Here is a 13,493-nt window from a genome sequence, read left to right on the forward strand (position 1 = left end):
GTGAAAAAGGAAAAGGCAAAAAAAAAAAAAGAAAGAAAAAAAAAAGAAAGAAAAAAAAATTAAAAAAAGGAAAAGGCCACAGGCATAGTTTGGCTGCTTAAAAGATGATAATGTTCTAGAATAGAAAAGAGTAGAGGCATTTAGATTTAGAAGTAGATATACTGCTTTAGTTTACTTGCTCCTTGGTTGAGAGGGTTTTCATTACTGCTATTTCCTTGCTGCTATTTGTCCATTGTTTCCCTTTCTTTAAACAACATAAAAAAAAAAAAAAGGAAGATTATGAGTATTTCTGTAGAGTTAGGAAATTGGGTACATAGGATTTCAATAGAAGATTGATATTAACCAGCTCACTGCCATTACCTGACTATTAATAGAGGTGTTTTACTGCTTCATAGTTAATCATTGTAGACTTTGCAATTTTAGGTAAAGAAAAATATCAATGTTTTCACATGGTGCTATTCTCAGAAATGTCAAACATGTTCGTGTAGCCCTTCCCATGTATTGTTTTATTGTCTAACGAATTCATGCTATACCTGAAATTTGTGGAACATTGTTTTTGTTAGAGTGAAAATGTTAGGCCATTGAGGCAAGAAGACTAATGTATGGGGCATTCAGGAAAAAGCCCTGTAATCGGAAATGTTCCCGATGAATACACAGGGGAGAAACATGGGAAAGAAAAATATTGACAGAAGCACGAAACCAATATCTGATGTAATATGTGGTGACTTAAGGGGGAGGTAATGTTCATTCTATGAAAACTGAGCTGTCCTAAAAATAAAACAAAAGAAGCTTTTTCTTCCACGGAACCGTCTTTGGGTGTTTGTCTTCTTCTTCGCCTACACCACCCATCCCTCGGGTATTCCTGGGCCCGCTGGGGTTGGACTCCACCAGCTGGCCAACTCCAGGATGATTCACTATCAAGAACTGCTTTCCAAAAACCCATGGGTCCAAGTCAAGATTGTGTGGACACTGAACCCCACCAGTTTTTGCCCACAGAAGCAGGAACCCCGATCATAACCTTGAGGAGCTCATAGATGAGATTTACTCGAGCAGGCTGGACCTGATGGACATTCCCCACTAGAATGGAGAACTGGAACTGTTCACCACGGAAGCACTTTTATCCAAGACGGGCAGCGCAGAGCAGGCTCTGCCTTAACAAGAACCGATGAGATAGTGAAGGCCGAGGCCTTGCCACAAGGGTGGTCAGCACCGAGGGCTGAACTGTGGGCACTCGCCCAGGCGCTAAGGCATTCCGAAGGGAAAGGAGTCAGCATCTATACCGAGGCAAGGTATGCCTTTTTCTACTTTAGATGTTCATGGAGCCACTTATAAAGAAGGGACAGCCGGGGGGCGGGGGGAGGAGATTACAAACAAAAAAGAAATCCTTCAGCTGTTAGAAGCACTCTGGGAGCCTTGCCAAGTGGCAGTCATCCATTGTAAAGGCCATCAGCGAGGAACTGATCTTATCAGCAACGGAGATCGGTTGACTGACCAGGCAGCCAAGGAAGCAGCGACCCATCCGAGGCCAACAGTGGGACCTGAGTCAATCGTTAAGGTCCTCTTTGCACCAGAAATGCCTCCATCCCCAAAATATGCCAAGGAAGAAGATCAATGGGCTCTAAATGAGGGAAGAATAAGAAAAGGAGAGCTGGTAGAAGCTCCCAGACCTAAGACTCCTTGTGTCCAGCAATATAGAAATCCAGCTGGTAAAACAGCATCATGAGAAAACTCCTTTAGGAAAACCTGTGCTGGCGAGCTTACTGAGCCACTTCTATTTCGTCCCTAAGCTCCCAGCCCTGTGCGTGCAGATCAGTGATAGTTCTGTGACTTGTGCTCAGAACAACGCCAGCCAAGGACCAAGACCCAACCCAGGGGTGCTGACCGTTGGAACACTGCCCTTTGAAGATCTAGAAGTGGACTTCACTGAAGTCAAGCCCGATAGGGGCTACAAGTATTTCCTTGTGGTAGTCTACACCTGCTCAGGATGGGCTGAAGCCTACCCCACGTGGCACTGAACGGGCACGAGAAGTGGCCAAGGCCCTGTGAAGAGACATGATCCTGAGATATTAGCTGTCTCTCTCCCTAGGGTCTGACAACAGGCCAGCATTTGTGTCTCAGATAATCCAAACCTCATCCGGGACACTGGGCCTCAAATGGAAGCATCACACCGCTTACAGGCCTCAGCGCTCAGGGAAAGTTGAACGCATGAACTGCAACTTCAGGATTACATTAGCTAAACTCTGTCAGGAGACCAGTTATCTTGGATGGACAAGTTACCCCCCCCCCCCCCCCCCCCCCGCGCCTGACTCCAAGCTCGATGCACCCTGAGTCCTCAGGCTATTCTCCCTTTGAGATCTTATATGGGAGAAAACCTCCAGTGATAGGAAGACTAAAAGGAAACCGCCAACAATTAGCTGACCTGGAGATGTCCTGACACCTCCATTTCCTGGGAAAAGTCTTCCACCATAGCGCCCGAGAAATCTTCGACAGGACAACCATTCCTTTGGGCAATTGGGTTCATCCCAATCATCCAGGAGATGAGGTATGGGTTGACGACTGGCAGGAAGAACCATGTCAGCCAGGAGACAGGCCCTCACACAGTTGTTCTGGCAACCCCTACTGCTCTTAAACTTACGGGCGTCATCCCTTGGATCCACCAAACCAAAGTCAAGAAGGCAGCGGCTTCCTGTGATGAGGACACCTGGAAAACAATCTGGGACCCCAGAAAGCCCCTCAAGGTCTGGTTCCAAAAACAATGGAACTCACCCACCAAAAATGCTGCGCCTGCTCTAGCCGCTCCAGAAGCTGACTAGTCACGTGCCATTCACGCACGGCAGAAGCTTGAGGATTCTTCAGCCTTGTTCGAGCCACACTCCGGCAGCTGACTGGTCAACTCACGAAAGCTTGAAAATCTGGCTCTCAAGATATCACTGGATTTTTATTGTCAACTTTGGCCTCTGTTCCTCATTGGTATTATTGTTGTACTCTTTGCTACAGGACTAGCTTCAGTAACGTCCCAGGACTGGGATATGGGTCAGAAGGTGCGGTTAGCTGTCTATTAACTCACCGAAGTGGGAAGCTTCATCATAATTAGATGTTTCTGTGATTGATTCTCCCTCCTATCTAAATCGCTCACAGGATAGCTTACCCCACTTCACGATAGGCTCAGTTGCTATAGCCGTGACAACTCAGAGATGCGGAGAAAACCTTTTGCAAGTGCTCAATTACCTGTTATGTGCAGGCTGCTTTGGAGCCGTTTAGTGTCCCTTGCTGTAACAGATGGAGCCATTCGTTTTCCATCATGCACCTGTGAACATTACAGTCAACCCTTGGAAAAATCCCTTACTCACCCATCAGCTAGAGCAATATAGAGATAGCCTATCCTATAGGCCGATCACCTTCTGCCTTCATAACCATGCGGTGTATATCCAGGGTCCTGAGTGCCAAAAATTGTTCCCAGCTGTGCCCCCCACTGCCGCTACCTTTCCCCCACCAGAGGATCCAAACCCCGGGCCGCACCCAGACACCATGGCATTGCCATCATGCCCCTGCACCTCCGTCTACGCCCAAATGCCATGTAGATGTTACAACCCAGAACAGCTGTCTGTCTGCCAAATAAATGGAAAAACCTACTGGACAGGGACAATAATGCAGACAAATGAAATCACGGACCAACTTTGCCCTTAAAAATCAGGCTCTGCCTGTTGGTAGTATGACGCAGGTTATAGAGTTAACTCCCCGTTAAACCTTCATCTGTAACAGATTCTCAATGCAACTCCTCACCTTCTATACGACACCAACCCCAGCTGGCCAGGGATTGCTGGCTTTGCTCATCCCTAGGAGCTTCATGGTATTTAGCTATACCAGTAGCATTAAATATTGCAACAGCCATGGGAACTCTGACAGATCCACCCTTACAAGGGCCAGTCTTAAGGGCAATTGAGTTAACTCAAAAGACTCCAGAATGCTTTACAAATGATGGAGGAACTGAAGTTGTGGGCAATTTAGCCAGGGACGAATGTAATCAAACTGTAAAAGGTGAGTGGCCCACTCATCTTGCCACAGACACAATATGGTGCCGCCCCATCAAGGCCTTTTCTTTGTTTGTGGGACAGATGTTTACTCATGTCTACAAGTCAATGGATGGGTATCTGCACCTTAGCTTTCCTCGATCCCCAGATGAATATTGACCCTAACAACCAGACTCTCACTGTACCTCTGACAGCACAGACCTGGTCAAAAAGAGCCATCCAGCTAATCCCCTACTGGTTGATTTGGAAGTTTTGGTTAGGGTATTGGAATAGGAGGCATTGCTTCATCAATCACCTTCTACCATACACTATCCGAGGACTTCACATGAAGGAGGAAACAGAACAGGCTCCGTCTTGAAAGCAGGACTCCATCTTGGGCCCGACTGTGGACTTTGAGCTATATGCATAGTATCTAAGGAAACGACATATCAACTGGAAAACAAAGGCCCCCAGGAGACCTCAGGGCTCTCATTTGCCTAAAAGAACACCCTAATTATCTGTGTAACCGAGTAGAATCATACATTCTATTACGCTTTTTGGGTATGACCACAGGCTTATTGGTCTTAACTACCTAGGCTTCAGGCATATGATTGCTGGTTAACTTTGATTGTATCATTCTTTTCCCATTGTTCAGACTAGTTTCAGGGAACCTTATACAGTTAGGGTATAGAAGGCTCTCACAAAACCTGGTTGGGGTCCTTGGCTAAGAGGAGACTCTGCCTTGGCCCCGCTGGTGTCATAAACTGCACTCCACTATCTGCGTTGCCCTTCTGAATGAGTTTGCTTCCCAGAACGCGTGGCTACAACACAGACAACATTGAGAGAGTAGCCACATTTTGAGGGCCTTACAGTAGCAGCTAGATATCTTGACTGAGGTGTTTTAAAGAATGGGAGAGGGCTCCACCTACTGACAGCTGAAAAGGCAGGACTCTGCCTCTTCTTGAATGAAGAACGCTGCTTTTGTGGAAACCAATCAGGAATAGTCAGAGACATGGCCCAACAGCTAAGGGAATGAATCATGAAAAGCAGAGAGGAACTAGCAAATTCCTGGGGTAATTGGAACAGTACCTGGAGCTGGGAATTGTGGCTTCTGCCATTAGCCGGTACTCTCTTCATGTCCTTTCAGGCCCTTTTTGTGGCCCTTGTATTCTCAAAGTTATTACCCAGTTCATCACCTCTCGAGTGGTATCCATAAAGTTACAAATGTTAATAGCTCAATATAGTCCCCTAAACGACGGAGAGCTCTGAATGTCCTATCAAACATGAGATGATGCTTTCTACAATGAGTGATAGAAGCAGCAAGAGTGTGCAATGAAGAGGGAAAACTACAGATTTTTTCATAGCCTCCTTCTCCTTTTGCCTCTGTAACTTAGCTTCCCTTTTGTAAAGTCATGATCACGAAGGTCTCATATTGTGAGGACTCACAATACTAGGAACTAGAATTAATCTAACTCATCCTTGTCCTCCTCTTTGCAATGGCCCTAGCCCCTGCAAACCTGCAAACTCTCTTAATCATGCCTGTTCACGTATAAAATCTCTGTAACCCCTTTGGGGCTCAGAACTTGGAGTGCTAACTCCTCTGGCCCCCGGCAGAGTAAACCTGAGTTCTCCAACTCTCCAAGTGTTGGTGCTTGGTTTCTGCAATGACTGAAACACTCCAGCCTCCTGGTCTCTGAAGTTGGAGGTCCCTCGCTTGCAGACAGGTGGTCACAGTTCAAATCATTTTGTGAAAACCTGTGTCCCCAGGCTGCAGAGGGTAGTAGAAAAACCTAAGTACTCAGGGTACCCTGTGGCTTCCCAAGTGGCACTAGTGGTAAAGAACCATTTGTCAATGCAGGAGACACCAAGAGATGTGAGTTCAATTCCTGGGTCAGGAAGATCCCCTGGAGGAGGGAATGGCAACCCATTCCAGTATTCTTCCCTGGAGAGTCCCCACTGGCAGAGGAGCCAGGCGGGCTACAGTCCAGGGGGAGGCAAAGAGTCGGACTTAGTGCTAAAGGCAAGGCATCTTTGGGAAGAATTCGGAGAGCAAAGCTTTGCAGGAACACAAGGCCCCCAGGTGCTTCCCACCAAGCAGGCATTCCCACCACCCCTCCCCAAGGGCAGAGGCAGAGGCAGTGGAGGGCCACACCCATCCTAGAAAGAGGCCCACCCCAGGCAATCTGCCCGACTTCCTTTGTTTCTAGAAGTTCCCGCCCGCAGAGGTCTCAGGAGTGCGGGGTGTGAGGCTGCAGCTCAGGGCTCCTAAATGCGGGTCTTCACCCGCCATGTTTCAAACACCCTCAGATGTCTGTCAGCTAGCCCAGTAGTCAGGTCCATTGTCTCCCGTCAGTTGTGCTGCGACCTGCTCTCTGGAATGCAAAAAGGAAGGAGAACTCTCAGGGGTGGTCTGCAAAGAGAATGCATCAAAGGTAAGCACCCAGCACAGGATGTGATTAACATGTCAGATTAGTCTTGATTGCCGCCTACCGATCAGGAACAGAGGAAGCCCAAAAAAGGCTCAGAAAAGGGTGGGAAAGACCAGAACCTTTTTTGCTCATTTTTACTGCAGCAGTTGCAGATGAAAGAGCTGTGTCGATGCCTTTGAAGGTATTTTCTCAACCTGTGGATGTGAGTTTGCGACACAACATCCCCAGAGAAGACTCAGAGCAGCAGGAAGAAGAGGAGGAAATGGCAGCTTCTCAGGTAAATGTCCTGTCCGGGTCTGGGGCTCTGCTGCTTTTCCTCCTGAAATGCCTGGGCTGAGAACTTGAAACCCTTTAGTTCTCTGATTCTAAGTTTTCTCCCTGGGTGGTTTGTTATTATCTACCTCTTAGTTTTTTCATTTTTTTCTTAGTATAGTGAAGAGCAGCTCTTTAGACTAACTTCTCCATTAAATCCCAGAGCCTGTTATCCACTTTCTGTATCCCGGCTTTCTCTAGAGCCTAATGAATTCTCAACATGAATTAGTGACTTTCAGTTCTTCACTATATGCCCTTAGGGCGAGATCAACATGGGAGGCACTGCTACCAGAGACTCCCATTGGGATGTGGTCTGGTGTTAGGATCATAGTGAAGTAGGGGAAATGCCGAAATGAGTTTACATCTGGATGCAGCTTCAGCTCATTAGAGCAGGAGTTACAGATTGTTCTTATAAATAGAGTGAACTCAGTGGTCCACAGTTCTTCAGAGAAGTTTAAGAAATAAAACCGTTGCAGAGACTGCTCTATATTGATAAGTGAGACTAACTACATAGATGTAGTATTAGGCTACAGATCAGGGAAGCCATACATGAAGTGAAATTTGCATAAAACACCTTTTAAAAATATTTATTTTTTTGGCTGCATCGGGTCTTCCTTGTGGCAGGTAGGATCTTCAGTCATCCTTGTAGTTTTCAAATTCCTTGGTTGTGACATATAAACTCTTAGCTACAGCATGTGGGATCTGGTTTCCTGATGAGGGAAAGAACCAGAGCTCCATGCACTGGGAGCTCAGGGTCTTAGTCACTTGATCATCACGAAGTCCCCAAACTAACATTTTCTAATGATAGATTCAGATCATAGTTTCCATAATAGTGACAAAATACCCATGCAGTGATAATGCATTCTTCCATGTACTTCTTGCCCCATGACTCATTTTCACTGGTTTAGGTGTTTTTGTGAGATTCCCATTCTATGAGTTTGCTTTTTGCATTTGACTTGAACAAGTTTCTTGGAAAGAAAAAGTGAGGGATGTACCTAAACTGTCACAATTAATGGAGTAATTTCATGTCTTCTTTGTTTCTTTCTGCTTTGGAAAATGAACACTCAGGTGTGTTTAGCAGAGGTGCTGGGTTTGGGGAGTGGGGGTTTTCATCCGAAACCCAGGTCTGATCTTTTCCAGTACACTCCATGCTCACATCACAGAGTGTCATCACAGTTTTGTATTTTCCAAAATGTTTACAAGAATCTAATTAGTCCTCATCTATGCTCATCTGTATCAAAATTTAAAATACAGCTCATTTTAAATAAAGAATATCATCCTCAAACATTATGTACATTTTGAATCCATTCAAAATTACCTGAGTTTAATGACATGAAACTTATTCTCTCTTACCCTTAATGAGCATACAGCCCTATTGGAGTGTGGGTCAGTCCTCAGTGAGATAAACTGAGTAGGCTCTGGGAGTTGGTGTTGGACAGGGAGGCCTGGCGTGCTGTGGTCCATGGTGTCGTGAAGAGTCGGACCTGACTGAGCGACTGAACTGAACTGGAATGTATGCTTGAAAATATAAACAAGACTTGATCAATTATTTCTTCTTCTTCTTTTTCTGGTTAGTTTTTTTCATAGAACTTCTGTGGACGGGAATGTCTACCCACTCCAGCATTCCTGTTTGGGAATTTCTTGGACAGAGGAACCTGGCAAGTTAAGACTTCATGGCTCACAAAAAATTGGAAAGGCCTGTGTGACTAAAACTTTTCCTGGCTTTAGTGTTCTTTACAGTTACAGGAATTTCTATCACCTTTTCTTAGCATTGTCTCTGTGAATCTGTCTGTGTTTTCTTAGTTAAAATCTGAAGTACCTAAGCTGAAGTAAAGTTTAAGCTCTGCCATTTAATGGCTGTTTGTTAATATTTGCCAAAAGGTATAAGAACAACATTACTGATATTCATTATTTCTAACTAACCTAATCTCTGAGGTGTGGAGGGAACCAAGCTTCCCCCACTCCTGAACATCCTCAAGGATTCCCTTCTGAGTACTCCTGTTTCTCACGGGTGGAAAGGACCAAACTTCCCCCACTCCTGCTAATTCAAAGGATGCCTACCACTTGGGAAGGCTTCCAGACTATCCTATTAGGCCCATTAAAATCTGTAAAACAGTTACAGTTGCAACTTAAGTATGAATTCTTACGTTACTATTCTATTTCATTGAGCTTCAAAACCGTCATTCATCGAGCAGAATTTTCAACATTACTAACTCAAATAACCTTGCTAAAAATGTGGCACTTTGGCCCCACTTCAGAACTCTTGGCTCAGAATACACTTAATTTTTTTTTTTTTTTCTGTTTCTTTGATAAACAATTTAGCCTATTTCACAGGAGTAGAACACTGAAAAGTAAATCTGCTAATGTTGCTCTGATGATTTTATAATTTCTCTTTCAGATGAGAATACTTTCTCTAATGACTTGTGGATCATAAATCATCCTCTTTTCTTCATATTAGAAATTGGGTAGAAAGGATTATTGTGTAAAAATATATTTTGTAATACCAGCCAAGCCACTACTTCACGACTAGGTCTCTGAACTTGCTGTTTTCGCCTTGGGTCACATAAGGAAGTCTTCCCACGGCCACATGCCCTCTGTGCTTTGTATTTCAGGGACGGCTGACATTCCGGGATGTGGCCATAGACTTCACTCAAGAGGAGTGGGAATGCCTGGACCTCGGTCAGCGGGAGTTGTACAAGGACGTTATGTTAGAGACCTACGGGAACCTGGCCTCCTTGGGTGAGGATAACTGCCTTCCAGAATCACTCACCTACACACTAGGTTTTGGTTCCTTCACTTGAAGAATGTCTTCTGAAATTTTCTGCTTCCCACAGTAGTTCCAGATCTCTGCTTTCTAGGGGGAAATCAGTATCTGTGAGTTTAGAAAGAAGGGCTTCATGATTCGTTATGCTGGTGATGGTTTTCTTCCTTGATGTACTCCGCCTCCTTCATTCTAGGTTACTGGTATAAGTGTAAGTTCTGTGGTATTAAATAGTTGCACACTCTCTTAATTTCACATTGACACCATTTACTTTTGCCTTAGTACTACTTGACCAGAATATCAGGATCTGACTGTTAGGTGTTTGTTAGAATTGTATAGCGACTTTGAATAAAGTATTTCTGGATATCGTTTTCTAGAGCAAAATGCGTTCTCGTCTCACCTGAATACATTTTGGATTTGATACTGAAGAATCTCTAACAACACAAATTTTCCTTTCTCTGATCAACAGGGCTTGTCTCTAAGCTGGAGCTGGTCGCCTTTCTGGAGCAACTGAAGGACCCCACGAATATAAGGAGAATGGAGACAACAGCCATTTACCCAGGTAGGTATGAATGGATGGAGATGATGACACAGGTGAGTGGTCCAAGGAGCAGCGAGGAACTCATCCTTCATCACATGGCTTTGGAAGATTTGCTTCAATGGAAATGGTTTGAAAACCTGGGTTTGTGTATGCTACTGTCATAGAAATGTATCACCCGACCCATTCTGTCTCTTAAAGCATTCATGAATTTATCTCCAGTGATTAGTTTTCTCCACCACAGTGTGAACTAAAAGTCTCCTCCTGGCTTGTGACAAATTGTATTCACTCATTGCTCTTCCATTACTTGGGGGCCCTAGGAAAACTCTGCCAATTTCTGAGTAAATATGTGACACTCCTTTTCAACTTTCCTTCTACCTCTAGACAGAAATGTGTGTGTGTGAGTGGAGTGGTAGACAAACTACCAAACTTCTAGGAATACTGGGGATGGGTTTTTGTCCTCTGGTTTATAATTTCCTATCCACAGGGAATGACACATAGGACCTTCTATACAAATTTCAAATTCAAGTAATTTTTCCCTGCAGAAAACAAAACCTCATAAAAATGAAAGAATGCACATCTCAGGTTGACTTCAAAGTTTCTCTTTCACTTATATGATCTCATATTTAATATCTTAAGTGTATTTGCCCTAATTCTAACTTGCTAAAATAATTTTTTATATTCTATTACCTGATAGAATTTTAAGAGAAATTGTCATAAACTCTTGGCACATGTTCCACTATATTATTAGTAGTTGATTCAAACTATGACAATTTTAGGTTATATAAAGAAATCTTTTTTAAATGTTCTAATTGGAATATAGCTATTTTCCAATTTTGTCCTCCTATAGAGAAAAGAGTATCAATTATACGTATCAGTCACTTCAGTTCAGTTTCTTATTCGAGTCTGACTCTGCAATCCATGGTCTGCAGCAAGCCAGGCTTCCCTGTCCATCATCAACTCCCAGAGCCTGCTCAAACTGTTGGTCATCGAGTTAGTGGTGCCATCTGACCATCTCATCCTCTGTCATCCCCTTCTCTTATCTTCAGTCTTTCCCAGCATCAGGATCTTTTTCAGTGAGTCAGTGTTTTGCATTAGGTGGCCAGAGCATCAGAGCTTCAGCATTAGTCCTTCCAATGAATATTCAGAACCTATTTCCTTTAGGATGGAGTGATGTGTTCTTCTTGCAGTCCAAGAGACTCTCAAGAGTCTTCTCCAACACCACAGTTCAAAAGCATTAATTCTTTGGCACTCAGCTTTCCTCATGGTCCAACTCTCACATCCATACATGACTACTGGAAAAACCATAGCTTTGACTAGATGAACCTCTGTCAGTAACGTAATGTTTCTGCTTTTTAATATGCTGCCTGCTTTGGTCATAGCTTTTCTTCCAAGGAGCTAGCGTCTTTTACTTTCATAGCTGTAGTCACCATCTGCAGTGATTTTGGAACCCAGAAAATAAAGTCAGTGCTTTCACTGTTTCTCCTGCCGATTGCCATGAAACGATCTGACTGGTGCCATGATCTTCATTTTGTGAAGGCTGAGTTTTTCAGCGTTTTCACCCTCTTCTTTCAGTTTCATCAAGAGACTCCTCAGTTCCTCTTTGCTTTCTGCTATAAGGGTGGTGTCATCTGTACATCTGAGATTATGAATATTTCTCCCTGAAATCTTGATTCCAATTAGTGCTTCGTCCAACCTGATATGTTGCATGTGTACTGTGCATATAAGTTGAGTAAGCAGGGTGACAATGTACAGCCTTGACGTACTCCTTTCCCAATTTGGAATCAGTCCATTGTCACATATCCAGTTCTCACTGTTGCTTCTTGACATGCATACAGATGTCTCAGGAGGCAGGTACGGTAGTCTGGTGTTCCCATCTCTTGAAGAATTTTCCACAGTTTCTTGTGATCCTCACAATCAAAGACTGTGGGGTAGCCAATAAAGATGTAGTTGTTTTCCCAGGACTCTCTTGCTTTTTATATGGTCCAAGGGATGTTGACAATTTGATCTCTGGTTCCTCTGCCGTTTCTGAATCCAGCTTGAACATCTGGAAGCTCTGGGGTCATGTACTGTTGCAGCCTTGCCAGGAAAATGTTTGAGCCTTTATTACTGTTTGAAACGAGGGAAGTTGTGTAGCAGTTTGAGCCTTCCTTGGCGTTGTCTTTCTTTGTGATTGGCATGTGAACTGACCTTTCCCAGCCCTGTGTCCACTGCTGAGTGGTCAACATTTGCTGGCTTATCTAGTGCAGAACTTTAGCATTATCATCTTTTAGGACTTGAAATAGGTCAGCTGGAGTTCCATCACTTCCACTAGTTTTGTTGGTCTTCATGCCTTCTAAGTCCTACTTGACTGTGGATGCCAGGATGTCTGTTACTAGGTGAGTGATCACACCATCGTGGTTATCTTGGTCATTAGATCTTTTTTGTATAGTTCTTCCATGTATTCTTGCCAACTTCTCTTAATATCTTCTGCTGCTTTTAGGTCCATCCCTTTTCTGTCCTTTATTGTTCCCATCTTTGTTTGAAATATTCCTGGTACCTCTAATTTTCTTAAAGAGATCTCTAGTTTTTCCCGTTCTATTGATTTCCTTCCCATTTAGGTCTCCACAGAGCAATGAGTGGAGTTCCCTCTTTCAGTCATGGTTTTAAAGTATCTCTTATTTAATTTCTTGAAACTAGTACTTTATTGAGTTTATCTTATTTGTATTCAGCTTCGTTGACAATGTTTTATGTGTCCTCAGTTTCTGATTAGTTCTCTGTCACTATCATTTATGATTTTTAGATTGAAACATCTAATAGACAATTCTCAGAAACTTGTATAGCAAGAAGTGGATTTAAGAATTACTAGGCACCTAGGATTTGTGAAAGTGTTTGCTGTCTGCACTGAAGAGGATAAAAGAAGGAAGTAATCACTAGATTGCCTGTCACCCCTGAATTCAGTGGTGATTGGAGGCTTTTATCTTGTTTCTTCCCCTATAACCTATGTCTTTGCCATAACATTTTGTTCAGCTTCAGTTTGTGGTCTCTCTTTTGAAGGCTACAGGAACCTAGTTAGTTCTCCTTCTGGTCTCTGCACCTTGGTGGATGAAGTTGGTCCCAAGGTTTGTGCCCTTATCCTCTTGATCTGGGCTTTGATTGCTGTTAACCGTGACCAGGGCCTGCTGTGGATATTCAGGGCTGCTTCCCCATTGTTCTGTGGTTGTTACTGCCCTCTCTCTGGTGATGCCTACCCCCTGTGTGGTGGAATAGAGCCCCCAGACCTGAATCTTAGCTGCGATTCTGATCTGTGGTGCGAGGCAGGTGGGACAGGAGCACCGCACATGGAGAAAAGTCGCTGAGTATTACTCCTCTGGGGATGTTCACTCAGGATGTGCTCTGGTTCCTCCTCCCATGCATTCTGCCGGCTCTCATGTGATGTAGTGTAGGCACTGCTCTTGGCCCCA

The 13,493-nt window shown here is 44.0% G+C and overlaps 1 pseudogene; it reads left to right on the top strand.

The window, feature by feature from the left end:
- Positions 1 to 3,890: 3,890 nt before the first annotated feature.
- The window catches only part of LOC136157622 (zinc finger protein 91-like), a 62,841-nt pseudogene continuing 53,238 nt past the window's right edge, over positions 3,891 to 13,493 (top strand).

This window comes from Muntiacus reevesi, chromosome 2 (assembly GCF_963930625.1).
Source record: "Muntiacus reevesi chromosome 2, mMunRee1.1, whole genome shotgun sequence".
In the NCBI taxonomy this organism is placed as follows: Eukaryota; Metazoa; Chordata; class Mammalia; order Artiodactyla; family Cervidae; genus Muntiacus; species Muntiacus reevesi.